The 26,822-nt window shown below is 40.3% G+C and overlaps 2 protein-coding genes across 18 annotated transcripts in view; one reads left to right on the plus strand and one right to left on the minus strand.

The window, feature by feature from the left end:
- Positions 1 to 26,822, plus strand: part of CMSS1 (cms1 ribosomal small subunit homolog) — a 390,132-nt gene that overhangs the window by 255,477 nt on the left and 107,833 nt on the right. For 2 of the 15 annotated variants that reach the window (XM_054246292.2, XM_054246295.2), the window contains exon 2: positions 14,384 to 14,497. The exons of the other annotated variants lie outside the window; for them this stretch is intronic. The gene's annotated coding sequence lies outside the window, so the exon portion shown is untranslated. The remainder of the gene's footprint in view (positions 1 to 14,383; positions 14,498 to 26,822) is intronic. 15 annotated transcript variants of the gene reach the window in all.
- The window catches only part of FILIP1L (filamin A interacting protein 1 like), a 305,341-nt gene that overhangs the window by 240,878 nt on the left and 37,641 nt on the right, over positions 1 to 26,822 (minus strand). The window lies entirely within an intron of this gene.

Consider the following 26,822-nt stretch of genomic DNA (forward strand, 5'->3'; position numbering starts at 1 on the left):
AATCCAGGCAATATGCACAGTTTTTTATTTTCTTTTTGCTGGTGAGGAAACTAGCTGGAGAAGTTACCTAACTTTGCCAGGGCTCCACGTTTACTGACTAGCAGAACCAGGACTGAAACCCCTATCTGTCTGACTCCAGACCCCATGCTGTTACTCACTGTATCCTACTGCCTCTCTCAGCAGAAAATTAAGAGGCATCTGAACCATGTTCTATAATCAGGGCACTGAACAGAGCTGGGGATTTTAGAAACTGTGATAAGCTCCTACTTATGAAATTGAAACTTTGTACAGTCAGATGCTTACAAATGAATATGATTTTCCATTGTCATTCTTTGGAATGAAAAATGAGGTCACCTCTGAAGGCAGGCAGAGAAAACTTGACACATAGTCAAGTGAGGCACATGTCTATTCTTGGATGCTTCCACAAGCTTCCCACTGATGACCCTCTCTCTCTCCTGGCACCTTGAGATGCTCACATCCCCAATCTAAAGCTCTGCTCAGCTTTTTCTCCTTTCATTTCAAACACGAATCCCCTTAGTGGACAGACTGAAAAGTTTATCTCTGCATTTTTTCTCCTCTAAATTCCCAAGCACCTCCCACGAACTCACTTCATTTTACACCTCAAACCCAGAAGCATCAACACACAACATGACAGCCTGTTTTTTCTGACTGTCACACTCAGTGGCTTCTTAGTAGAAGGAGGAAGCTGTATGACCTCCTTTGTTAGAACACTGAGTTAAGCCATGACTTCTCCTCTGGAGCCACAGTTTCATATGTGAAGTTTAAAAAAAAAGTTCAGTAATTGAGTGATGTAATTAGTAATTACCTTAAAGCAACATCTCAGTGCATTCCTGGTTTTCTGTAGAAAGAGTAGACACTTAGTGTTCTAGAACCCTTTTCTTTCTGATCTTCTTTTTTTATTTTATTTTATTTTATTTTTTTATTGCATTTTAGTTTTGGGGTACATGTGCGGAACATGCAAGACATTTGCATAGGTACACACATGGCAGTGTGTTTTGCTGCCTTCCTCCCCTTCACCCACATTTGGCATTTCTCCCCCAGGCTATCCCTCCCCAGCTCCCCGCCCCCCCCCCCCGCCTTCTTTCTGATCTTCTAACTTTACTTGCATTTGATAGCAAAGGGGCAGCTTGGACAGCATGGAGAAGGCATTTGGTGCAAGTTCAGGAAAAGGTCCTTGGTAACATCCATCTCTTCCAGTGGTTTTCTTTTTACATTTTCTAGACTTGAAATGAAGGCTACCTTTAGGGTGATTTCTCTTTTCCTAGTCAGCACTACCAAGTAAGGCTTAAAGTTTCATGGTTTTGCTTAAAAGAAAGAACAGATTGACTCACTTTACTATGACACAGAAAAGTAGACTGGGAGTTGAAGAGCTTCATTAGCCACCCTAGATCATTTCCGTTGAGTTTCTGGGAAGCTATCATTTTAAAACTACAATGCCTCTTAACTTTTTCTCCTTTTTTTTTTAGACAGAGTCTTGCTCTGTCACCAGGCTGGAGTGCAGTGGTGCAATCTTGGCTCACTGCAACCTCCGCCTCCTGGGTTCAAGCGATTCTTCCGCCTCAACCTCCCGAGTAGCTGGGACCACAGGTGCATGCCACCACACCTGGGTAATTTTTTTGTACTTTTAGTAGAGATGGGTTTCACCATGTTGGCCAGGATGGTCTCGATTTCTTGACCTTGTGATCCACCCATCTCGGCCTCCCAAAGTGCTGGGATTACAGGTGTGCGCCACCACGCCCAGCCAGTATTCTCTTTTTCCTTAAAGGGCTTTATAAATCTCTGGCAGTTGAGGCTATCATGGGACAAGCCTTCCATGTGACATCCTTTTTGAGACAATGAAAAATGCTTCCCACCTGTGTCCTTGCCCACGGCTTTCTTTTAGCCTCGTCTTGGTGATCATCACTGCTTTCATCTGCTTCTTCACTCCGGCCTTTCTTCCTTTCATTCTTTCATTCAGGAAGCATTGTTTAGCACCCTTAGTAAATAACAGTGTTCCGAGCCCTGAGGACATGAGATGAGTACAAAGTCTTCATCCAAGGGTACAAGACGTAGTTCAGAGGTTGAAGATTCAAACAGCATTAAGAGCCAGGAAGGTTTGTGATGAGCAGGAGGGGAGCAGGTGCAGGGCAGGGCAGTGATTGGGACTGTACTGTGATGAAAAGGACCCAACGTGCCGGAAGAAGTCAGTCATTACATACCTCCATCTGATTGGAACCATCCCAAGGTGCTGGGCCATAATTGTTAGAGCTTCCAGTTTGTCAAGAGAAATCAGAAATCCAGATTTCTGTGTGTATGTGTCATCTCCTGATTTTTAAAAAATGCTGGAAACTAATTTGGATTCTTCAAAAACATTGTGTAGGCCAAACAAAGCATGCATCTGGGCTGAATTCGACCTATGAGCTTCCAGTATGGGTTGTTCTGGCCTGGTTAGTGAGGTAAATCACACATGTATGAAATTATTAATTTAAAATTTGGCCCATATGACTAAGAGTGGCACAGTTTTCCTGATGGAAGAGTTCAAGAAAGGAGGAGGAGGAGGGCTGGGGAAATGGGGGCAAGATGGGCTCCAGGTACATGTAAAGGGAGTTGAGGAAACCGGAGGTGTGTGTCACATGGTGTGTGGGCTCTGGTGCCAGACTTACTCTCTCTGTCATGAGGAGCCATTAAAGATTTTTTTAATCTACTATTTTGGAAAATAAAATCTACTGGGAGGTAATAGAGTGAAGTATCATGTAAGGAGAAACCATGAGGAGACGCTCGCCTTTCTACTCTGTTCCCCACTCCACCTCCTCTTCCATTCTTTTACATCACATCCAAAAACCGTCTTCCTGATACCTTTCTAAGAGAAGCCAGCTCCCTGGCCTAGCAAGGTAGCTTTAAAGTGTCCCAATTCCTTAAATGAAATCAGGACACAAAAGAATAGCATCTCCACCAAGAAAAGAAAAATACATAAAAATGCTTAGCTACCAACTCTCTTAAGTGAGTACAAACCACCACTTAAGAAACAAATAGGAGCAGGGCACAGTGGTTCACATCTGTAATCCCAGCACTCTGGGAGGTTGAAGCAGACAGACAGCTTGAGCTCACGATTTTGAGACCAGCCTGGACCATAGATGAAACCCCACCTCCACAAAAAATACAAAAATACAATAATTAGCCAGGCGTAGGCTATGTGCCTGTAGTCCCAGCTACTTAGGAAGCTGAGGTGGGAAGACAGCTTGAGCCTGGAAGGCGGAGGTTGCAGTGAGCCAAGAGCGCACCACTGCACTCCATCCTGGGCGATAGAGCCAGATTTTGTCTCAAAAAAATAAATATATAAAAAAAATAGGGCATCTCTTTGAGCAATACAGATCTATCAGTAGCCTGTATGGCTTTGAAATGGAGGTGCAAGTTGTAGAACCACATTCTCATTAAGCACACAAGGTGATGAGATGCGGGACAGCGATAGCCACACACGGAAACCACGCTTTGCCCCAAGGTTTAGTAGCAGGGCTTTCTCTCTGAAGTGGCCAGCAGATGTCCACATAGAAGGTGACCTTTCCTTGTAATCAAAGCAGAAAGACACTGTAAAAAAAAAAAAAAAAAAAAAGGAAGCATACAAATTTTTAGATTTTAATAACTATGCTGTCTTCCAAATAAACCTAAAATACCAAAAACGAGTGATCCTTCTGTACACAGTGAGTATGTTTGTGCAGTGAGAGGCTCCTCATCTCTAGACAGCCGGATGAAGTGAGTCCAAGTTCGTACCAAGCCCGTGACTTTTGAAAATCTTCACGGTGCTTAAGGACCCTATACAGTTTTGCTTAGAGATTAAAAGTTAAATGTTTGGCCGACGTAGGCAATGAAATTCTTGGTTACTCCAGGGTGTTACTTTTCCCAGACTATTATATTTCTTATTAATGCCTCCAGCAGAGAATGAAAAGAGAAAGAAACTGAAAGTCTTTTTTAAATTGCTTTACCTCATATTAAGGGCAATACTGATCATTACAACACCAGTAAAAACCACTAGCATTTCTTGGGCCTTTAGTGCATTTGAGGTACTGTTCTAAGTGCTTTATACATGTTAATTCACTTAATCCTCACTACGTCTGAGGTACATGCCATTATCCTCCCATTTTGAGGTGAGAAAACCGAAGCAAGAAGAAGTTAATGCAATACCCAGAGACTCAGCTAGGAAATATCAGAGCAAGATTTGAAGCCAGGAAGACTGATTCCAGAGCCTTCCTTTTTTTTTTCCCATGTATTCATTTATTGTGGTGAAATGTACATAGTACAAAATCTGTCATTTTACCCATTGCTAACTGTGCAGTGAAGAACATTCGCATTATTATGCAACCAAGACTATACTGATCTCCACTTCCCATCTTCCTAAATTGAGATCCACTATTCTTAACCACCACTCTAATATTACTTCCCCAGTCATACTTAGAGATCTGGAAATATCCGCTTGTGGTTATCCTGTCTTCTTTTAACAGATTTTGAGCTCTTTAAGCCTCAGCTTCCTTACTTCTCCTTTAGTCCCCTGTGCTATGCATGCCTTGCAGCCAGTCCCTCCTATAGGGGTCCATCACACCAACCTCTCCAGGCTCTGAAGTGCATCTGTCTTTTCCAAGAGATTTGTGTGTTGGTACATGCATGAGCAATGAGAGCTACATCACCTCTGCTGCCTCTCTTTTGACGTTGATTCTAAGCTGCATACCAGTTGCAAAAATCTCAAAACTGTAAAAGAAATTTAAAAGCCGTAGATCATAGGCTTAAAGACATCAACTCTTCTTCCAAGTTGAAATGTCACCGTGAAAAAGCTTTGTCTTGGTTCCTTAGCATTCGCCCTGTACCAGTGTGGCCCAAGCCTCCTCCCCTTCAGCCTGGATGACTGTGATAACTAGTCCCCCGACTCTCGGTGGCTTATACAAAGTGGACAGATGAGAGCTGGTTCTAGTTCTATAACCTTGAGCCGGCTTGCTTAATCTCTCCAAGCCAGCAGACCTTTCGTTCAGCATGAAAGAAGGCTAGAAATAGATATTTCCTTTTGACACATAAAGGCAAAGTTTCAGGAGTTCTCAGACATCCTCAAGATGGCATTTGGAGTTCGCAGCAGCCAAAGTCAGAAGAACTTGGAGCTATACTAAATGCCTCTTTGTCGTTATTTTACCACGTGGCACCCTGTTCTGTTTGTTGTTTTGTTTTTCCGCTGAGATATCAGTACCCTCACGCACAACTTGTGGTCCATTTAAAATCTGCTTACCTTAGAACTTCACCTCTGGCTACTTGTTCCCAAGTAACCCCTGGTATTGCTTCCCATTTTCCCTTCCTCCTTAGTTTAAAAATAAAACTTTAACAGAAAATTTAAACATTGGTTCCACACTCAGCATCATAATGACCTCAACCAACCATTAAACCATCTGAATGACTTATTACTATATATCTGAATTGCCGTATTCTTAGTGTAATTATTATTATAGTATTATTGCCTGAATAGCTTTTTACTGTAACTCAAAGAATGATGGCCTTAATTTTTTGCAGGTGAACTTACTTAAAAAAAAAAAAAAGAAACTTTATAAATCAAACTTAAAGACCCTTAAGCTTCTATCCCACCCTGCATAATTAGCAACTAATGTACAGATCTGAATACTTTCTTGTCCAGAGTTTGACAATCTCTTAAAAGTTATTTTAAGGATTATTTTAATCTGGGGACTTGACTTTTCATTAAATACAACTTTTTAGCTGGTTAGCTAATTGTGTATGTTGGGTTTTTTTCTAGTTTGCAAGGTTGCAAGGAAAAAGTCAACCTGAATAAAATTTCATCAAAACTCTGGACTTCAGGGCAGGTGGAAAACTAATTTTTAAAGCATCTAATTTCTTCTCTCTGTCAAGAAGATTCCATTAAAGAAATATACTGATTTGTTCTGTTATTTGAGGTATAGAGAAAAACTTAATCAATGTTAAAATCTCTCCACATTTTACCCCAAGACTGTCAGGAATACATATTGTCAGCCAAAACCATTGCTGCCCGTACTGAATGTTCACACATAAGGTTGGAAAAGTTGCTTCTAGTTCTCTCAAACCTCAACTTTCTGGGCCTCTAGAAGCAGGTGGAAGCGTTCTTGTTTTGTTTGGTCTGTTTTGTTGCTTCTGATTTCAGAGAACCCAGAAGAATGGAGATTTTGAAAGTGAATTTGCTGTCTGCTGTAAACCTTCAAGAGCTCTTTCCTGTTAGGATGATGGAGTTGTCTTCTGGGAATGTATTTAGGATGTGTGGTGGATTGGGAAAGAGGAGGATATATCCAAGTAAACATTTCATGAGCTTCTGCTTTGCAGTTTAACTGAACAATAGACAAAACTTCTGACCGTTTCCTGTGTATCATAAAGGACCAATTTGCCACCCGCTCCCCGGTCCCACAGCCTCTCTTTTTCTAATTAATCCTGACCCCCAAACACCCTTTTTTTTAACATTAACTCCATTCATTCAATGTGCAACAGTGTTCCTGTTTGCCAGCACCTGACTGCATTAACTGTGCTGTGACTTTTTGCTTAATTTATGGTGTAGCTGGTTTCATTCTTTATATTTCGACAAATGCCACCTACGATTATATGCAGAGAACTTAAAGACCCTTTGGCTCTCCGGAGGCTGGAAGGCCCTGGAGTGGAGGAAAGGAGACTGGGAGAAGGGCTTGGAGAATGCTTACAGACCTAATGGAACTTGTGATTTCCGCTTGCTGATTTTCTTTAGCTTCAGATTCACTGAGGGCATGTCGGTAAATCACACTCATCTGTAGAACACTCTTAAGTTCCGTGTTGCCGTCTACCACATGAGAGTCAAATTTGACAAACATAATTTTTTAAGGAATTCACCAGTTAGGTTTCCACACAGCAAAAAGATTGGTAGAGGGCAGAGATTTGCGGTGGGGTGCAGGGGGACTAACAAAAAAACAAGCATGTATTCCTGTTGATGCCAATGCAGTGTGTATCTACCAACATGTTAAACACACACACACACGCATGTGAGCATAGCAAGACTCTGTGCCAGGCATTAAGTGTGAGGTGAGGAACACGACACAGCTCTTGCTGTAGGGCCAGTCCCATAAGATTGTAAACTATGAGCTCAAATGCCTGAAACATAAGACACAGCATAGAATATATATATAATTAATATATACACCGAGCAGTCTACTTGGTGTGATGTAACAGTGGGGGTTCCCAGGCCCCACCCTAGACTTACTGAATCTGAATCTCTGGGAGTACAATCCAACAGTCTGCGTTTTAATAAGCTCCTATGTTTTCACAAGAATATGCAGATAATTTTTTTTTGCTATAGTTTGAGAATCTTTGCACTAAATTGCAATTCTCAGGCCAATCTAACCTCCATGGTAGGCGTTATTATCCCAGTCACGGGAAAGGAAATGGAGAATCAGAAGGATTAGGTAACTTTGCCAAAAGTCATCCTGCTAACATATGGCAGTCTAGATTCAATCCCAGTTCTGTCGAACCACATATTGTCTGTATCCTCTGTCTACCCCAGCTGTGTCATCCTAGAAATTATTGCCAACCACATATAAGCCATTTTCTAAGATTTCTTCCTTGGTCTTCTACTTTTCCTCTTACTCTTTCTGCCTAATGAAAAAAGTATTCACTTTAACCATTATACCACTGCCATAGTGCCCCGTAGCTGTCACCATTATAACACTGAGGTGCAAATGACACTTGATTTGTTTTCCTTGCTGTGTAATCACCAGTCAGTTGATATCACCAGCTGTATTCTTATATCTAATGAGTCCACCAGCCTCTCAGTTCAGATTCTAGGTGGAGAAGAAAATGTTATATTTCAACACAAATTCAATTTCATCAGGCCATTCGCCTAATACTGTGTACTGTGCTATAAGGTAGTTGTGTTCAAAATGTGGCTCCTGAATCAACAGTATCACCCGGGGACTTTTTAGCTGTGTAAAGTATTGGGCCCCACACTGGACCTTCTGAACGAGAAACGCTGGGAGTGGAGCCCAGCAAGACGTACTTTTAAAACCCTTCCAGATTATCCTAATGCACATTAAAGTTTGAGAACCACTGCTATAAGGGATAACAGAAGTTAGAGACTTGGTCTTTACTCTTTAAGAGATTATCATCTGTGTTCTCCTGCTCACCTGTCAGTGTCTGAATTCAAACTGGAATTTCTGATAGCTAAGTACTGACAGCAGTTTCATGTTTTGTTTTGTTTTTTTACTATGTCTGCTAGATTCAGAAATGCCTCCTATAGCTCTTTGTGGGATTCTTTTCATTATTTTAATAAGAGTCAATCACTCATTTATAAAACCTCTTTTTTTCTCTCTTTTTTTTTTAAGTCCCCATCCTAAATAAGATCATGTCATTTATAAAACCTCTTACAGAAATTATGTTTCAGATGACAATTACACTTTTTTATTTCTCCAGGGGTCTCGTTTGCAGAGAATTCTCAGGGAACGGAATTGTTTTGTTTATGTAGGCCGTCATTTGCCATGCGGTGGTCTTGAAAACAGACTAAATAAATGGTTTGGATGGTGATGTCATGGATAGTGGCGATTAAAGCAAGGATCCTGTGGAAGGCTGTGCTGCTTAAATCACGCGGGGACGACCAGCTCCTAAAATCCTGGGTCACAGTTTAAAGATCTTTACATGACCGTACTGATAGCCAGTCATTACTTGTTTTTTCACAGGATATGCTGTTTCAAAAGAATATATGTCTTCTTCAGAAGACACGTAAAAATGTGTGTCCCATACACACATTGAGTGAGATTCCTCAGTCAAGTGTGCTTTGTATAAAGAAGGGCAAGCTTGGACTGTGATTAGGTTAATCACAGGGCCACTGAGATGCACATTTCCTGGGTACCAGTTACCTAGTATACAGGAGCTTTGCAACGCTGAAGCCCTGGCTACATTTTCAATCTCAATTGTTTGTTTGTTTGTTTGTTTGTTTTAAATGGAGAAATTTTAGCACTCACTGTTGAACTCAATTAGGGTATCCCTATTCAAACTGAATTGTCATGACCCTTTCTCTCTTCCTACCCTTTCTTGGCATTTATACAAGTTATTCTGGCCTCTCTGTGGTGCAGGTCAAAGTATACAGACTCATACGTTGGAAAGCAGGTAACTAACCACCTTGATGAAGGTTTTATATGTAAGAAAGGTGGAGGCTTTTGGAATGTCTGTTGAATCCCTGGGTCGGATTGGTCCCATTCCGTTGTTAGTATACATGATTGAGGATAGTGAGTGATTTTCAGGTGAAATCTGACCAAAAATGCACTTCATCTAAAATGTCAAATCATCTGAATTTTGCAGATTTTATATTGAGATACAGGTTTATTTAATGTAAATATAAGCCCACAGTAGGAAGGAGAAACAACTAGAATTCACAAGACTATCTAGATGATTCCATTTTCAGTAGTAAACTGGCTTCATAATAAACTTATTAATGATGAACTCATTTAAAAACTACTGCACACCGAGTAGGTGCTAAATGCATACCACACTAGTTTAAAATAGTCTCTGTGGTCTCTACCCAAGCCTTGAGCGATGTGAGCTGACATTTCCAAGAGGCTTTAATGGCCACCCAGGAGGACTCTGAGTACAGTACAATAGAGAAGCACAGTACAGAAGCACAATATTAGTAAACAAATGTGATCAAAGCTGTCTCTCCCCTACCGCCCAGGCAAGTCATTCATGTCCTTGTGTCAGTCTGTGTCCAAAAGACCCAAGGCACCTCCAAGAACCCTTTTAAATGCCTCCACATCATAAGCTTTAAAGTCCAGCCAGTCTGGATCCAACACTAATGATGGGAATTTAGGTATAACTACTTTATAAAATTGTAAAAGGTTACATGGAACATACTTAAAAATCCAAGGCAATCAGAGAAATGCACATTTAATCAAAGAAATGTCATTTTTACATATCAAATTAGCAATTTTTTTTTGAGATGGAGTCTCACTTTGTTGCCAGGCTGGAGGGCAGTAGTGTGATCTCAGCTCACTGCAACCTCTGCCTCCTGGGTTCAAGCAATTCTCCTGACTCAGCCTCCGGAATAGCTGGGATTATAGGTGTGCTCCACCATGCCCAGCTATTTTTTGTATTTTTAGAAGAGATGGGGTTTCACAACATTGGCCGGGACAGTCTCGATCTCTTGACTTTGTGATCCACCGACCTCAGCCTCCCAAAGTGCTGTGATTACAAGATTGAGCCACTGTGCCTGGCTGGCAAATTTTTTAATGGTGATGAGTGGTATTTGACAAAGATACAGTAAATTAGGTGCATGGACTTAAGGCAATGTTCCCGTGTTATTATAAACCTGGATAGTTGGCTAGCTGCATAGTGAGATAAACATGAATGATGAGAGAAGGAGGCTCTTTGTGTGTGCGTGTGTGTGTGTGTGTGTCAGAGCGAAGGAGATTTTATATATATATATAGTATCTTTTGACTCAGTAATTAAAGTATTTATCCCAAACAAATTATAAGGGACATGTGCAAAGACATAACTGCTATGCTGTTTATCACACTATTGTTATAAACTGAAGAACCGGAAGCCCTATGAATGAATACTGATTTCCTCCCACTCACCTGGAATCCCCATCTGTCACCACTTTCACCACCGTCTCCACCCTGATGTAAACATTAAGAAGGCCAAAGCTAAAAATGCTACGTAATTTGCAAAAACTCAAACGACCAAGAGAAACCTAGTGTTTCAGCTTTTGAAAGAACTTTATGCAAGTCACTGCTTTGCCCCTTTTTCGTTTAAGTCAAGACCAGCCTGTTGAGGCCACATAATTCCTTATCCTTAATTCTGAAATCCAGAAAGTCTCCAACAGCACAGGTTTGCTAAGAACTTTTATACAAACACATTTACCTACAAAACATCATCTGAACTAACACACCAATCTATCGAGATTCTTTAACAATTTAATGTGAACATTCATCTATCTTACTAAAGGAATATTAATGTTGGATTCATGCTGCCCAAGAACCCACTGAGAGTTTCATATAATACATAGTATATGTACCAGTTTACTTCTTTAAAATATGAAAAATTCTGAAGCAATCTTTTTTTTCTTTTTTTTTTTTTTTATTTGAGACTGAGTCTTGCTCTGTTACCCAGGCTAGAGTACAGTTGCAAGATCTCGGCTCACTGCAACCTCCATCTCCCAGGTTCAAACGATTCTCCTGACTCAGCTTCCCCAGTAGCTGGGATTACAGGCACCCACCACCACACCTGGCTAATTTTTGCATTTTTAGTAAAGATGGGGTTTCACCATGTTGGCCAGGCTAGACTCAAACCCCTGACCTCAAGTGATCCATCCACCTTGGCCTCCCAAAGTACTGAGATTACAGTACTCCCTGCACCCAGTCTACTGAAATAATAGTTTCTGATGAGGCATTTTGGACCTATAGCTTCTTCTCTAGCAAGGAGAAATCAGCATATTTGTTAAAGGTAAATGAACAGTGGTTAGAATATGAATTAATTTACTTTTAGCATTCCAGGGATGGAACATAGTACTTTATTTAACAGTGAATTTTTCCTTTACCACAATATTTTCTTAACTACTTCAGAGTTTGAGTATTTACTATGTTTGGGCTGAATATTAAATGTTCTCTTGAAGAGGGTTAATTATAATAATAGAACTAACTTCATGTAGAAGGGATACTTCTATAGCTTTCTTAAAGTCAGCAAGGAAACCATCCCGCTTTTAAAGGTCGTGAGTCAGATAATCAAACCACGAAGAAGGGCATGCAGCTAGTTAGCATGCAAGGACCATATGTTATGTTCTTGGCCTTACAGCTCCTCTTTCCTGTTTGCACATTTGATAGGAGACACTCACCACTGGACTGTGGGGTGGGCAGAACAGCAGCAGAAATGAGCAAGACTGTCCCCTTCTTTTTGGACATGCCACCACAGAGAACACTGCTTCTCAGTGTTGTGTGTACAGTGGAAAGCGTAAAGATATTTCTTCTGTTTGTGATTTCAGAGGTTATTTTGTGAATTCACAGGTACCACTCCAAGAAAGTTCAGCTTGCTCTCACCCTCACCCAGCAGATGGCACTGTGAAATAGAGGGACATGACAGTGCAGGGAGCTGCCATTCTGCTCCAAAAACCCAGTTAGAACGTTAGCAAGTACCCACATGATTTGGGCACTTCATAATAGATCAGTTGACATCATACAAGTCAAGTGCCTCAAACAAGTTTTGTTCCCTTTAGTTGCATGTGCTCACATAGTGAGCATTAGCCCAATGCTTTTCCAGCATTACAGGATCACTGAGATCCTTTAAAAAGGTGCAATTCTGCTAATGCACCTGGAATGTTCGTTGTATTCTTTCTATCATTTGTGGGGAAAGTCACACTCTCCTCATCCTGGTGTAGGCATTATTACCCCTCCTGCTTGGGAAAAGATCTATTAATTTCTTGAATAAATTACCTAATTTGTGCAACAGCCTTAACTGAGCCAGCCATTAGTTACCCACGTAATGCTCAGCTGCTCTGTTCTAAGTGGGCAAGTGGCTAAGAGAAAGGAAATCGCTGGTTGTGTGTTCCAGACCTTTCTTTTCGGAAAGACACTTTTTCTTCTTCCCTGATAGTGGTGTTTTAGAGTTCTGATACAGCAGCCAGTGGAATGAGTGTCACAGTGGTTCCTACAGGCTTCAGTCTCCTGGGGCACCACACAGTTTATACTCATAAGAACTTTCACTGCTTTTCACAGATATTAATAGTTTCCTGGCACTGCCCATCAGGAAATGTCGTCATGGTGTGGAGGAACCAGTAAAAATACAAGTAACCTGTTTTGACAGATCTCTTTTCTGCCAGAAATTTCAGAATTTGTGGTAAGGGAGGTGGCAGCGTGGAGAGCCAGTCTATTCGTGAGGACAGAAGAAGAAATAGTGGATTTGCTGGAAGAGAGGGAGCTGATATCTACCCTGGATGTGAGAAATAGAAGACTTGAGCTATCCAGTTCATTTTGGACACTTAAAAAAATCTAGTTTGATAGGGCAATTCAAGTCTGTGGTACATTGAGATTTTTCTTTTTTTTTCCTTCTTATTTCAAACATAAGTCTTAACTCATTTGATCCTCAAATAAAAAAACTCGTGATTAAAAATTAACAGCATTTAATTAAGGATGCACACATGGCACTGTCGTAAGGTCTGCAGGAAGAGGCTGTGGATTTGGACAGTGACAGCAAATGGCTAACAGGAAGTGCTCTGTGCTCACTCCTGTTACAGCCAGAGCATGATTCTGAATTCCACTAATGTGAGAAACATCAAATATCATCCTTAGATTGATAACTGAAGTTCGATTTTGTGGGGAGGCCAATTGTTTCTCCTTTGCAAGTTTGTAGGGAAATTCAATCATTATAATACTTGAACAAGAGTATGATGAGGGTAAAACTAATAGAGATATTTGAAATAATTCTTTGATCGCTTCTAACCAATGATTTTTTTCTTTCTTTCTTTTTTTTTTTTTTTTTTTAATGAATGAGAGGTTCTTATGTTGCCCAGGCTGGCCTTGAATGCATAGCCTCACCTCATCAAGCACCAGGACAACTGGCCTCAGCCACTGCAGCTCCTGAATTTTTTAAGAAAATTTTATGCTACTGCTAATTTTGAGTATTAAATAATGTTGATGTGTTCTTCCCATCAGTTTAGTTTTCAACTTAAATATGTTTTAAGGTATAAAACTTACAGATTAACCTTGTGCCAATTTAAGTGAATGTGTGGGGGATTGCAATAAGATACTGTCCAACCCCATCAAAAGTTGTCCAGAGACTTCATATCATTGTGGGTTTTTTTTTTTTTTTTTTTTTGGAGTTTCACTTTTGCCCAGGCTGGAGTGCAATGGTGTGATCTTGGCTCACTGCAACCTTCACCTCCTGAGTTCAAGCAATTCTCCTGCCTCAGCCTCCCAAGTAGCTGGGATTACAGGCATGTGCCACCATACCCAGCTAATTTTGTATTTTTAGTACAGACCAAGTCTCACCATGGGACAAGCCAGGCTAGTCTCGAACTCCTAACCTCAGGTGATCCACCCGCCTCGGCCTCCCAAACTGCTGGGATTACAGGCGTGAACCATTGTGCTCAGCCTATGGTTTTCTTTGTGTATAACTTTCCTTATTAAATTCTCACTACTTAATGTCCTTTTTTTTTTGTTTTGCTTTTAAGCTGTTCAGTTATACAGAAAAAAATTAAGCCAAGTTCTTTTTCTAAAAGAAAGGGGTTTGTCTGGTATTTTTGTTTGTTCATTTGTTTTTAAGAGAAGCTACTCTTTTTTTTTTTTTTTTTTTTTTTTTTTTTGATGGATTCGCATTTCCAAATTTTGTTTTTAACTTAGGTCCTTATAATTACTCCCATTTCAGACATATCAGTATCAATTTATGCTGGGGAAGTGAAGAAAAGAAATTAGATTTTATCCTGATTTTCTCTTGCCTACTTCATCTACTAGGAGCTGCATTTGCTACACAACCAGCTGGGTAAGTTGGAGAAACTTGTACGTCAAGAAGAAAGTAAGGGACAGGGACCATGACCTCCTGTTCGTGGAGAAGAACTGCCTCAGTAATGCTCAGTTCCTGCTAAGACTCCCAGCCTCCCCTCTTACTATAGCTTGGCCTTCACCTCAGAAAGACAGAGTAGATACCGTTTCCTCTTCCTGAGCCTGCCTGGATTTCAAAGCATTCACTAAAATTTATGTGGGCAATTTGGGGGGCAGAGTTCAGCAAAGCCCAAGGGTGTGTGGTCTTCTATCCTACTGGTTCTGGTCAGAGCCAAGCCCCGTTTTTTATGTCCTGGGGCCAGTGCTGGAAGTCACATCTTTATCCTGGACAGATCTCTCTTGGTCCACGCTCAGGCCTTTTTTTTATTCTGCTCCCAAATTGTTCTTTCTTGGCCAAGACTGCTTCTCCCCAGATGATCCTTGTCTGGCTTTCCCTCCCGACTTTTCAACTCTTACTGTCTTCTTCCTACCCTGGTACCTTTTCCTGTTAACTCTCAGAGCTCACACTTATTGGGCACCCAGCTTCATTACTTCCCAGGTGTGAATCAGTGACCCATCAACAAGATGTCTTAGGGGGACTTTGATCTTGGCCACTGCAAATCTCATGTGCCAAAATCTTTCAGCTCTATCTCCCCAAGCCCAAGCCCAAGGATTATTCAGCCAGAAATGGAATGTGTGTAAAATTGATTGGAGATTATTTTCTCAATGGCCTCCTGCCCTAGTTCATTCTGTGCATTTCCAAATCGGGGCTCAAACTTGAACATGGCTCTGAGAGCTCTCCTGGATTCAGGCTTGGAGCTCAAGTAACAGTTCTCTCTGGCTGACTTCCTGGATTTTACCCCCTTTCTAGATGGCCCTTACTGGTGTCTAATTTTCTCTTATGACTGATTTCATCAACTGAAGTATTTGCAGTGATACAGCGTCTCGCAGTGCTTTGGAAAGTCGTGGCGCTTTCTCTGGCATCCAATTCCAGCATTTTAACTGTCAACCAACCATCCCACCCCGCCTCCAAACCCCAGCTGGTGCAGTCTTCTTTGAAACAATTAGGAAATCTTTGTTGCTTTCCAGAAATATGGGATTGCTTGAACACAGCTGAAATACAGAATATATACTGGACAGAGGTGATGAGGACTTAGCACCTGACCTCACTTGATAGTATGTGGTTATTTATTTTTGAAAGCTTGCCAAAGAACAGAGGCTCTCGAATTCTAGGAACTCATGAGCCACTTCAATCCAAGAAAAAATCCTCTCCTTCCCCCATAACTACCTGTCCCACTTCCTCTCACTTGTCACTGAAAACCTCACCAGGAGAGTGAACATTGAGGCTGTTTTGTCACAGGGTAGGGAGAATAATGATGATAGCATATGTTTGAAGAGCACTTTTAAAAGTTTGTTTATGTCCACTTCCTTGACATATATCTTGATTATTATCAGAGGAAAAGTATAATTAGTTTATGTGTATGTTCATCATAAAATGGGAACCATCATGTTTCTTTCATCTGCACACCACTTTTTAAGAATGCTGTTATATCATAGAACAGGGGAGAACTAGTACCAGAAGTCACAAAGCATAGCCTGAGGGCCAAATCTGGTCTGCCACCTATTTTTATCAATAAAGTTCTATTGGAACTCCACCATACCATTTGTTAATATATTGTCTGACTATTTTCATCCTACAACAGCAAAGTTGAGTTCCTCTGATAGAGGCTGCATGGCCTACAGAGGCTGAAATATTTACTGTCAAGTCCTTCACCAAGAAAGTTTGCTGGCCCAAGACAGCAAAAGGAAGCAGGCTATCTTATCATGAAAGTATACACTTAAATACAAATGGAGTAAATGTTGTCTGCAGCTTCCTGGAAAAGACTGGGGTAGAGAAGATTGCGGGGACTTGCAGGCTTAGGTCAAGAAAACAGAAATCTTGAGGTTTTCTCTTCAGATCTTTAGTCCAAAACAAAATAAGGAACTTGGGTCCAGGATGGAAGAGAGGGGATCCTATGAGTAAATATCTTCATTTAGCACATTTTGTTAGAGCTCCTCAAAGAAGGTCAGGAAGTTTTCCGTGCCGGTAGTAAACCTCACGGGAGCCTAGGAAATAACCTACTACTCTGTCTTCTAACCTGACAGCCAGTGTTCACTCTACATTCAGAGAAAGAGCAGGGTGCGTACTGGGCAAGACCTCCTATTTGATTTATCTGTGGGTCCTTGATTAAGGACCTTTCCGCTCACTCTTTTTAAGCTTATGTCTCTTTCCCTTTAAAACACCGGAGTTCAACAGTCATTACCTTTCTTCCCTTTGATTGCCCACTGAAGTTCTCACAGAGGAAGTCATGGTTTTCCTGTTTCCTTTCGGTGGGGACATTTTGCACGCCATGGATCTCCTTCCCTTTTTTCAGTCTTGCATGCAAGTAAAAGCAAGTCGTCTTCTACAGTTAACTGGGGGAAAAGGTTTGTGGGGGCTTTTTTTTCCCCTTCCCTCCTCCACAACTGGAAAATATGAGGCAGATCCTGTTTATGTATGCTGTAACCTCAAAAAGCGCTGATACGCTGTGGTCATTGAAGAAGAATCCCAAGCTGTTTATCCTGCAGTGGAGTACCAGAGCTCAATCTGACAGCCCCCTGGGCCTCCAGGCACAGACTGTGGAGAGCTTCGCTGCTTTCCCAGGCCAGCTCCAAAACGCAAGGCAAAGATTTCTGTTGCTGAATCCCTACACTCTGGGAACGGACAAGATATCAGTGTTGTGGCTTTATTAAAAATCAGGGGCTTGTATTAACTACTGCCCTTGTATTAACCTCTTCTTTGGAATCTGTTTCCCAGAGGCCTTTTCTACTCTAAAATGTAACTTGAAGACCTAACTTTCTGCTACATTTTTCTCTGTGAATCTCTTATGATGTTCCAGAAATCCTTTTGCAAATTTATTCTGTAGCCAGTATGTTCGAGAAATTATAATAAATATAAGTTTTGTTATTTATCTAAAAACTAGTAAAAAAAAAAAACAACTATGCTTTAGAAATACATCTTTCTGTTGAGGCTTGGTTCCCAATCTTTTTAAATCTTATTTTCTATGCATGTTAAACATTTGTTTTTTGTTTTTGTTTTTATTTTGCGACAAAGTCTCACTCTGTTGTCCAGGCTACCTCTGCTCACTGCAACCAGTGCCTCCCAGGTTCAAGCGATTCTCTAGCTTTAGCCTCCTGAGTAACTGGGATTATAGGCATGCACCACCACACCCGGCTAATTTTTGTCTTTTTAGTAGAGACAGAGTTTCTCTGTGTTGGCCAAGCTCGTCTTGAACTCCTGACCTCAAGTGATCTACCAGCCTTGGCCTCCCAGACTGCTGGGATTACAGATATAAGCCAACATTCCTGGCCTGATTTTATTTTATAATAATGATTTTTTATAAAGCTGTGTTTGTGTAAAGCTATTTTAATTGCTTATACTTTTTAGGATTTATTTTATTGGTCTATGTTATTTCCCTTCATTTTGGTTTATCCTGGGGTCAAACCCAGATTCTCCTTACAGGGATTACGTTAGATCGAGACCATCAAAACCAGGAATGACCAACCTGAAACACTCCCTGGCCAGCTTTTGCTAAAAGAAGCCATATCAATGTAATATGATTACCTTTCAAATAATTGACTTCTAATGACACAAGAGAACAAACTAGAGCATGTTAGTTGCTGCCACAGAAATGGACACAGAGACAACCCACAGTCTGGTTCTCATCCTTGTGTTTTTTTCCCCTACGGGAGAGAAAGACCTATGATAATGAGCAGAGATTTCACTTCTTTTTAAGAAGCTTAGAGGTTAGGAAGACCATAATTTGTTCTTTAAACATCTCTTGCATTTTTATGTTATCTTACCTTCAGAGCTTTCTTACACCCTTTTAAATTATTTATTGACCAGGTACAGTGGCTCATGCCTGTAATCCCAGTACTTTGGGAGGCTGACACGGGAGGATCGCTTGAGCCCAGGAGTTCAAGACCAGCCTGGGCAACATAGTGAGACCCTGTCTCTACAAAAAATTAAAAATTCGTCAGGTGTGATGGTGCATACCTGTACTCCCAGCTACTCGGGAGCCAGAGCTGAGAGGATCACTTGAGCTTGGGAGGTTGAGGCTACAGTGAGCCCGGACTGTGCCACCACACTCCAGCCTGGGTGGCAGACTCCCTGTTTCAAAAAAATAAATGAAATTACTTGTTTCCCTGATGGTCAAAAGTTAAAGAAGATAGAAGTTAGGAACCATTATAAATCAGGTAATCTAAAAGGTGATGGAATTACAAAGTGGTCACACAATTATGAGAATAGGCAGATGAGAGGTTTGGTTTAAAGTCTAATACTCTGGCCAATCATTATGGGGTTATTGAAACAATAATTCTGTGAGAGTTAAGAAAACTATAAAAAGGACCTTTGGATAAAAAACGTCACATGTTCTTGCTCCACATGGCACTTTTTGTTTAGAAATAATTTAGGATTGAGGGAGTAGATCCTCACACTGCCATCATTTTGTAAATCCCAGAGAAGAAATTTCCATTTACCCATCTCATGTCAATCTCTGCCAAGATGGCAGATTTAGAATTATTCCCAAGGTAGTCCTAACACCATCCAGCTCTTTCAAGAAGAATCTGAGCAAGGCCCAAAGATGATTAACCTCAGGTTACTTTCAGATTCAATTTCTCTGAACCTTTTTTCTTTTAAGTGTGTGTTTTTGGTGGAGGGGGCATAAAACGGACTGAAGGGCCTTTTATTTCAGACTATGTTTTAACTCCAACCATGTAGATATTATGTCATCCTAACCAAAGGCAAGTTACACATTTCAGTTCCTGCTCCTGGCCTGTCTAGTTTTTGCTTTTTACATCCTATCCCAATCTTTGTCTTCTGTTTTCTTTCTTTTAAAAAAACTGTCTCCTATACCCACTGATGCAGACTCTGTTTTCTTTTATCTTATTTTTTTAATTACACAAGAATTAAATGAAGCAATGTCTATACTATAAGTTCTCAGAAGAATCGCACAACATGGTAATAACTAATTATAAAGGCAGTTTATAGATTTGGGGAGTATTTTATCCCACAAGGATAGTAACATCATTGGACCTGAAACCAGGACCTATTGATAACTGACCGGGTAATTTATCTCTCTGGTCTTCTGACTTTCCTTATCTATAAACTTACCTTAAACTCTGCAAGCTTCTTGAGCTAATCCTTTTTGGGCATTAGGATTTGGGAGAGCTGAGTTGGAGCCTAGAAATCTTCATTTCTGATAAGCTCTCTGGGCAATAGGCCCTCAGACCTCACTTTGAAGTCACAAAACTCTATCATCCCCAAGATCCTTTCCTGCCTAAAATTCTGTGATTCTGAGTCTTCTTTCAACCACATGGCTTTGGGCAGGGCTGATGCTTCCTGGAAATTCACTGTTTCATCTGCCATATGTATAATTAAGAAATATATTTGTTAATTGTCTTGCCCAGAAAACCCTTAAAAGTGTAAACAGTAATTTTGATCAGAGTTAAGTACCTCTTTTTGTCACTGCTCAGTGAGGCTTGTCTGTTTCATTCCTTTAATCTCTCATCATATGCTTATCTCTGTAAATACGTTTTTCCTCTCTAAAGGCCTCTCAGATGCTTTTCATCTATCTGAAAGAATGTTTAAAGCCAAAGTCCAGGTGCTCACACTCTTGGACTTAGTAACTGAGCGGTTTTTACTCAATCGCCCCCCACAACACCCTTCTTTTTCCTTTATAATTGCCAGCATGTGCTGAGCCTCTCTGATGGACAGCTTCACATCTGCTTTATGCTTTGCTATTTCTGTTATACTACAAAATCCTATCTAATCCGTGGTTTACAATATCTATCCGGTTGCTTTTGACACGCTTTCGAGGTTTCATCTACCTACTGAACATCAGTCTTCTGAGTTGTTTTCCTGGCTACGTGTACTTCATTGTATTCTGCCAGGCTGAACTCACGGTGTCCTTTACTGTTCATTTTTCTCATCTCCAGGGATCCATGACTACTGTTTGACCTCACCTCTCTCTCTTCTGCCATCTCCACCTTTAGTGCTATCTGCAGAGCTTATTAACGTCAGTTCTTCTCAGATTTCCAGATCGTTAATAAAGTTGTTTAATGAGACCTTCTATGCAGCCTGGGAATTATTTAGACTTACTCAGTTTTTACAACTCTGCTATCGTGTCTTGCCCACTATTATGTCCTATATAGTTAAGGATGCAACAGAGACAAAGATTACTTTTCAAATTACAGTTCACTCAAGAGATGCCTCTTCCCAGAAGACCCTTTACTGTTCCACATAAGAAATCAAAACTCTCATTTAATTAGAGAGGCCTTTCGGAACAAGGCTGGCCAGGGTACGCTTACATAAGCTTGTTTGCAGATTCCGGTTAGGTCTCCCAAGGTCACAGACAGCTGTGTTTTGCATTTAGCGTCCTTTGAAAGAAGAGTGGATGCTTGGGTAGCTTGTACTTGACATGCAAAGTACTGCATGCTTTCACATGTTGCTCGTAGGTTCCAGGCAAATGACAGCACACCATCATGCAGAAACTCTCTGCCATTATCCTCGTGAGCTCCCAGTCAGTGATGCATGGTGTTCTTAAGAAGCAGACTCAGGAAACAACCAAAGCCGTTTATTTCTCTTACAATCTGAGAAGCAAGCATGTTTGTGCTTCACTGAGAGTGTTTCAGGACAGCAACCAGATTTAAAAATAAGAGTAGTTAAACATGAAAAAGGTGTTTATCTGCTAAGTCATGGCTGCATTTAGCCTTCAAGGAGTTTATAGCACAAAAATGAATGCAAGGCAGTGTGTATTTAAGATAAGGAGGATTTAAGGAAATGGAGAGGGGAGAAGAATACCACTCCCCACAATAATTAACATAGAAATTAAACAGAAGAGAATGAGATAAATTCGGTAAAAATAATAAGGAATTGGCTATGCCCTGTGGCTCACACGCATAATCCCAGCACTTTCGGAGGCAGAGGCGGGAGAATCGCTTGAGCCTAGTAGTTCAAGAATAGCGCGGGCAGCATGGCCAGACCCTGTCTCTACAAGAAATAAAAAAAGTTAGCCAAGCATTGCCATGCGTGTCTGTGGTCCCGCTACTGGGAGGTTGAGACAGGAGGAACACTTGAATTCAGGAGACAGAGGCTACAGTGAGCTGTGTTCACATCACCACACTCCAATCTGGGCGACAGAGTAAGACCCTGTCTCAAAAAAGAAAAAAAAAAAGAGAAGAAGAAGGAATTATTAAAATGGAAATTGAGGGCACCCAGTTTCATTTACTCAGACTCTAAAATGGAATGTCAATAGTATAACAGCAGCTAAAAGATTATTGATTGTACTAACAATATTGGTGCTAATATATTTAGTCCCATTCCTCAGTTAGAACAACTAAAGAAAAGTAAATGAACTTTTCAAAGTCTCGAAGTACATAGGAGGGAAAGTAACAGTACTTATTGAAGTGAAACGCCCTACAGAAATAGAACCTTTACCACCAACCCACTGGCATTTTAGCCAATAATTGATAAATCAAGAGATGTAGAAACTCTGCCTAATTTTTTTTGTTACAGTTCTTAGATGTAGAACAATGACATAAAACATATGTAATATGAAACATGGTAGTTGTCTTCATTCTCTATTGCTGCATAATAAACCACTCTAAAACATAGTCGTTTAAAAGAGCAATATTTCTTATTTTTATTGACTGGGTCAGGGTTTTCGAATCTTTTGGCTTCCCTGGGCCATATGGCAAGAAGAATTATCTTGGGCCACACATCAAATACACTAACACTGATGACAGCTGACGAGCTAAAGAAAATAAAATTGGCCTAGCATAGTGGCTCCCACCTATAATTCCAGCACTTTGGGAGACCAAAGCAGGCAGATCACTTGAAGTCGAGAGTTCGAGACCAGCTTGGCCATCATGGCAAAACCCCGTCTCTAATTAAAATACAAAACTTAGCCGATGTGATGGCAGGCACCTGTAATCCCAGCTACTCAGGAGGCTAAGGCTGGAGAACTGCTTGAACCTGGGAGGTGGAGGCTGTGGTGAGCCAAGATCATGCCTCACTGCACTCCAGCCTGAGCGATAGAGCGAGACTCCATCTCAAAAAAAGAAGGAAGGAAGGAAGGAAGGAAGGAAGGAAGGAAGGAAGGAAGGAAGGAAGGAAGGAGGGAAGGAAATTGCAAGAAATCTCATACTATTTTAAGAAAGTTTACTAATTTGTGTTGGGCCATATTCAAAGCTGTCCTAGGCCACACGCAGCCCGCATTGGACAAGCTTTGTCTTCAATTAGATGGTTCACTTTTCTACATGGGGTGGCCATGATCTCTGCAGTAGCACTCAGCAGAGGATGAAATGTACAAAATATCCCCTTTTCAACCAGGATGTCTCTCTCTAGTCCTCTCAGCATTAGCAATCTAGTGCAGACTTCTTTACAGCATGGCTTCTGAGAATGCAAAGGTGAGAGTCGCCAGGCCATTTTGAGGCTTGCTTCCATCCAAAAGTGGTGAAGTGTTATTTTCAATGCTTTCTATTGGTCAAAGTATTCACAAAGCCAGCCTAGATTCGAGGTAGAAGAAACAGACTTCACCTCTTGACATGATGAATGGCAAAGAATTTGTAACTGTCTTTAATTTCCATATAGTTGCTTAGTAAATGTTTGTGGACTGATGGTATAAATATTTCATTTGCACTTCTTTATGTCCTTGGCTGCATTGAAATGATGTTTATGTTATTATTTTGTAGAAGAGTTTGCAGTTCATGAAAAATCAAAATAGTGTATCATGTCAGCAAAAGAGCAGATTTTGTATTTTTGTATAGATACAGCCAATATCTCTGTGGTACATTAAAAATCTTTATAAGGGTGTAGAATAAGAACCATCTTTCAGATCCTTCTGATTTTCAGTTTACTGTGAGGTTCCATTATTTTATATGAGATTATATGAATGCGCAAAACATTAGATACCTGTATTCACACTTTAAAACAAAAATTAATCCCACAGCAAATCCCTGATTTGGGGAGTTACTGCCATTTTACAATTTCTAGGCCTCAATATTCTTATGATAAGCTAAAAGAAAATCAGGTTTGATGTCTCTATTATTTAAAAAAGAACTCACGTAAAATAAAATAAACATAGATGTTGAGTGTTTCTTTTTATTAAAGTTTAAATAATTCACATATGGGTGAACCTCTAACGAAGGTTTTCATGGGCATGTTGAGAAACAGAGTGGCTTGGAGTAGCTAGATCAAGCAACTCAGAATTCACCTAATGAGAAATTAAATGCTTTAAACATTAACAGTTTCAACATTGGGTCTTCTGCCGCCTCTGTTAACTCACCCCATCCCTCTGCTGAAATAAGCTAGCTGTTTTTCTTTTCTTTCTTTAATTAATAAAAAATTAAAATTTTCTATTTTTCTAATAGAGACGGGAATATCGCTATATTTGCCCAGGCTTGTCTTAAACTCCTGAGCTCAAGCATCCACCTGTCTCGGCCTCCCAAAGTGTTGGGATTACAAGCATGAGCCACTGCACCCAGCCATTAATTTTTTTAAGGCTGTTATAACCTAGCTAAGAGGAGGAAAAAAAAATTAATAAGTCTAGGGTTCTGATTCTCGCTAAAAAACTATCCCTTTATACAGGGTTTCCCAAATTTCAGTTAGCATAAAAATCACCCAAAATGTAGATTTTGGGGAGTACCCTTGACAATTTCAATTTTGTAGTAAGAGATGGAGCCCATGATCTGAATTTAGTACCTAGGGCGATGCAGATAAAGGTGATCTGTGGACCACATTTTGAGAAATCCAGCTTAAATTTCCTCCTCCCAGTCTCAGAAAGGTTGAAACTGATCAGGTACAAGGAGGTGATGCCTTGCTCTGTTCTTCTGATAGCAGGAGGCACTTGGGATGGCAGGAAGACTTATGTGGGTTCGTCAGATGATTAGAATCAATGTCATTTCTTGGTCACATCAGCTATTTCTTTATTTGCATTGGAACTGGAAGGCTTGTGAAAACAGATATGGAGTGTTTCACCAGTCAGTTATTACCCAAATAAGGCAAGGACTGCCTTTTCTTGCACAGTCCTATTTTAGGATGGATGTGTACGCTTTCCTGCCATGGTTACCAAAGCAATCCTGTTGAAACCATCCCATGCTGCTTTCCTACAGGATGAATTGGGAATATTAATTGGTTTTAGGTCTGTGTTTGCAGAAGATAAAAAGGAGTCACATATTTATGTCATTATTTAGTCAAGAAATACCCATTGAGCATCTTGTATGATGAAGGTGTTATTTTAGGCAGCCTCAATAGCCAGTGTTATATCCATTAGTCTTGCTGATATTTCTAGCCCCTCATTTGATGAGCCTTAATTTTTGAAAAGAATTGCAGAAATTCAGACCACCTTCACTGTTCACTGTCCTCTCTCGAGATGGAACTTCACCTAAGCCACCCAACAGTACTTCTAGTCTTAACATTTTCAAGAGATAAATCATCTTTTATCTTTTTTTGTTGTTGTTAGCAGTAAAGATGGAGAACAAATCACCTTTCATGTAAAACAGATTGTATGCCACGGTTTATTATTATCCAGCAGCTATACTGATGGTCAGTTTATGCTTTTGGAAGCCTAGCAGTATTCTCTGAAAGCCCACTGTCATACTCCTAAGCACACTTTCATCTTGTCTCTCATTGCTAGTCTCTTAGAGGAATCGGATTATACTTGGCCATCCTTTTCTTCCATGTGTGTTTATGTAGGAAGATCTCTCTGTGAGTAGCTTAGGGATAAAGAGAGATTCTTCGGTTTGAAATAACATCTTGTAGTTTGGACTCAGCACCCTAATTGCTGCCTCCTTGAAGTCTGCATTCCAGTATAGTGTGATATTATGAGAGTAACAGTCACAAAAAGTTGTCTAGGAAGGGATTCTTAAAAATATATCCATCAATACAGGTAAATAATATATGTTACAGTGATACATCACGTCTTTTTATCATTTTTATTATTAATGTCTTTTCTTAGTTGTTTTAGAGCAGGGTTTCTCATTTTGTGCTGGGTAAGTCTTAGTTGCAGAGAGCCATCCTGTACATGGAAGGATACTTAGCAGCGTCCCTGGCCTCTCCCATGCCAATGGCACCCTCCAAGTTGTGACAATAAAAAATGTCTCCAGACACTGTCAGATGTCTTCACAAGACAACATTGCCTTCAGTCAATAACTTTTAGAGGAGAGGCATGCCAATTTAGACTTAAGGATATCTGAGGAAAAACTGTTCAGTATATTATGATATTCCCTGCCCATCTTCCAAAAAGTGCTCCATGAGGCTCTGAAAATATTGGCATGTTCCTAGACATTTTTAGTTCCATTCAGTCTTTAGAATGGAATTGCAAAAGGCAAACAACTCTTGATTTTCCCATTACTTTGTTTATAACAAACCAAGCACATTATTATAGTATTAGGAGTCATGTACCATAGAATAAAGTGTGCTGCATAGAATTCATAGAATAGAATCTATTCTATTTAACATGCTGACCTAAGCTGCACATGTAAAAAGCAAATGCTAACTTATTACTCGTGTAACTCTCACGCAAGAATTTACAAATACAGTATAGCAAAAACTTAAAGGAACTCCTCTGTACTGCTGGGGAGGAAGCTCAAAATTTTTTGTCATCACAGGTAAGAAAACTCACTGTTACCATAACTTACAGCTTTAAGACTGGTAGTTACTGGTTTCTGTTTTCTTCTATCAGTGAGGAATTATTCATTTCCAGCAATCTCTCAGAGAAGACAGCCCATAATATCTCAGTGAGAAATGAGCCAACTTTGAAGACCCTAAACAGCAGCATGACATTCATATTTCTGGTCAGAAGAACGCAGCTCTGGGAAACAGGGTCCCACAGGGTAACTATTTTTTGGTTAAAGTCAAGCTCCAAGAAGTTTTCTTTAGGAAGCCTTAATAGAAGCCACATAAACACACTCATGGTTTATTTCCTTACTTTACTGTTACATGTTTCTGTTTCTGTGAGGTCCATACATGTCACAAGTCGGCTTGGCAGCATGGTAGTCAAGGACTCACCTTTGTTGACTTAAGACACCACCTAGTTTGAAGAGATAGAATTCACCCCTTGGGTTTATTTTGTGAGAATGGCCTATTGTACATTCCGCAATCCATAGAATCAACTCGCCTGTGGTTTTGAAAAAAGAACAAATTGAGAACTCTTGCCCTTGTGGTTTTATTTAATATTTAGAAAAGTTCAGGTTTAATCTAGGACTTCGGGATGTAGACATTCTACTGGCTGTATTTATGAAATTAC

The sequence above is a fragment of the Callithrix jacchus genome, chromosome 15 (genome assembly GCF_049354715.1).
Source record: "Callithrix jacchus isolate 240 chromosome 15, calJac240_pri, whole genome shotgun sequence".
Classification (NCBI taxonomy): domain Eukaryota; kingdom Metazoa; phylum Chordata; class Mammalia; order Primates; family Cebidae; genus Callithrix; species Callithrix jacchus.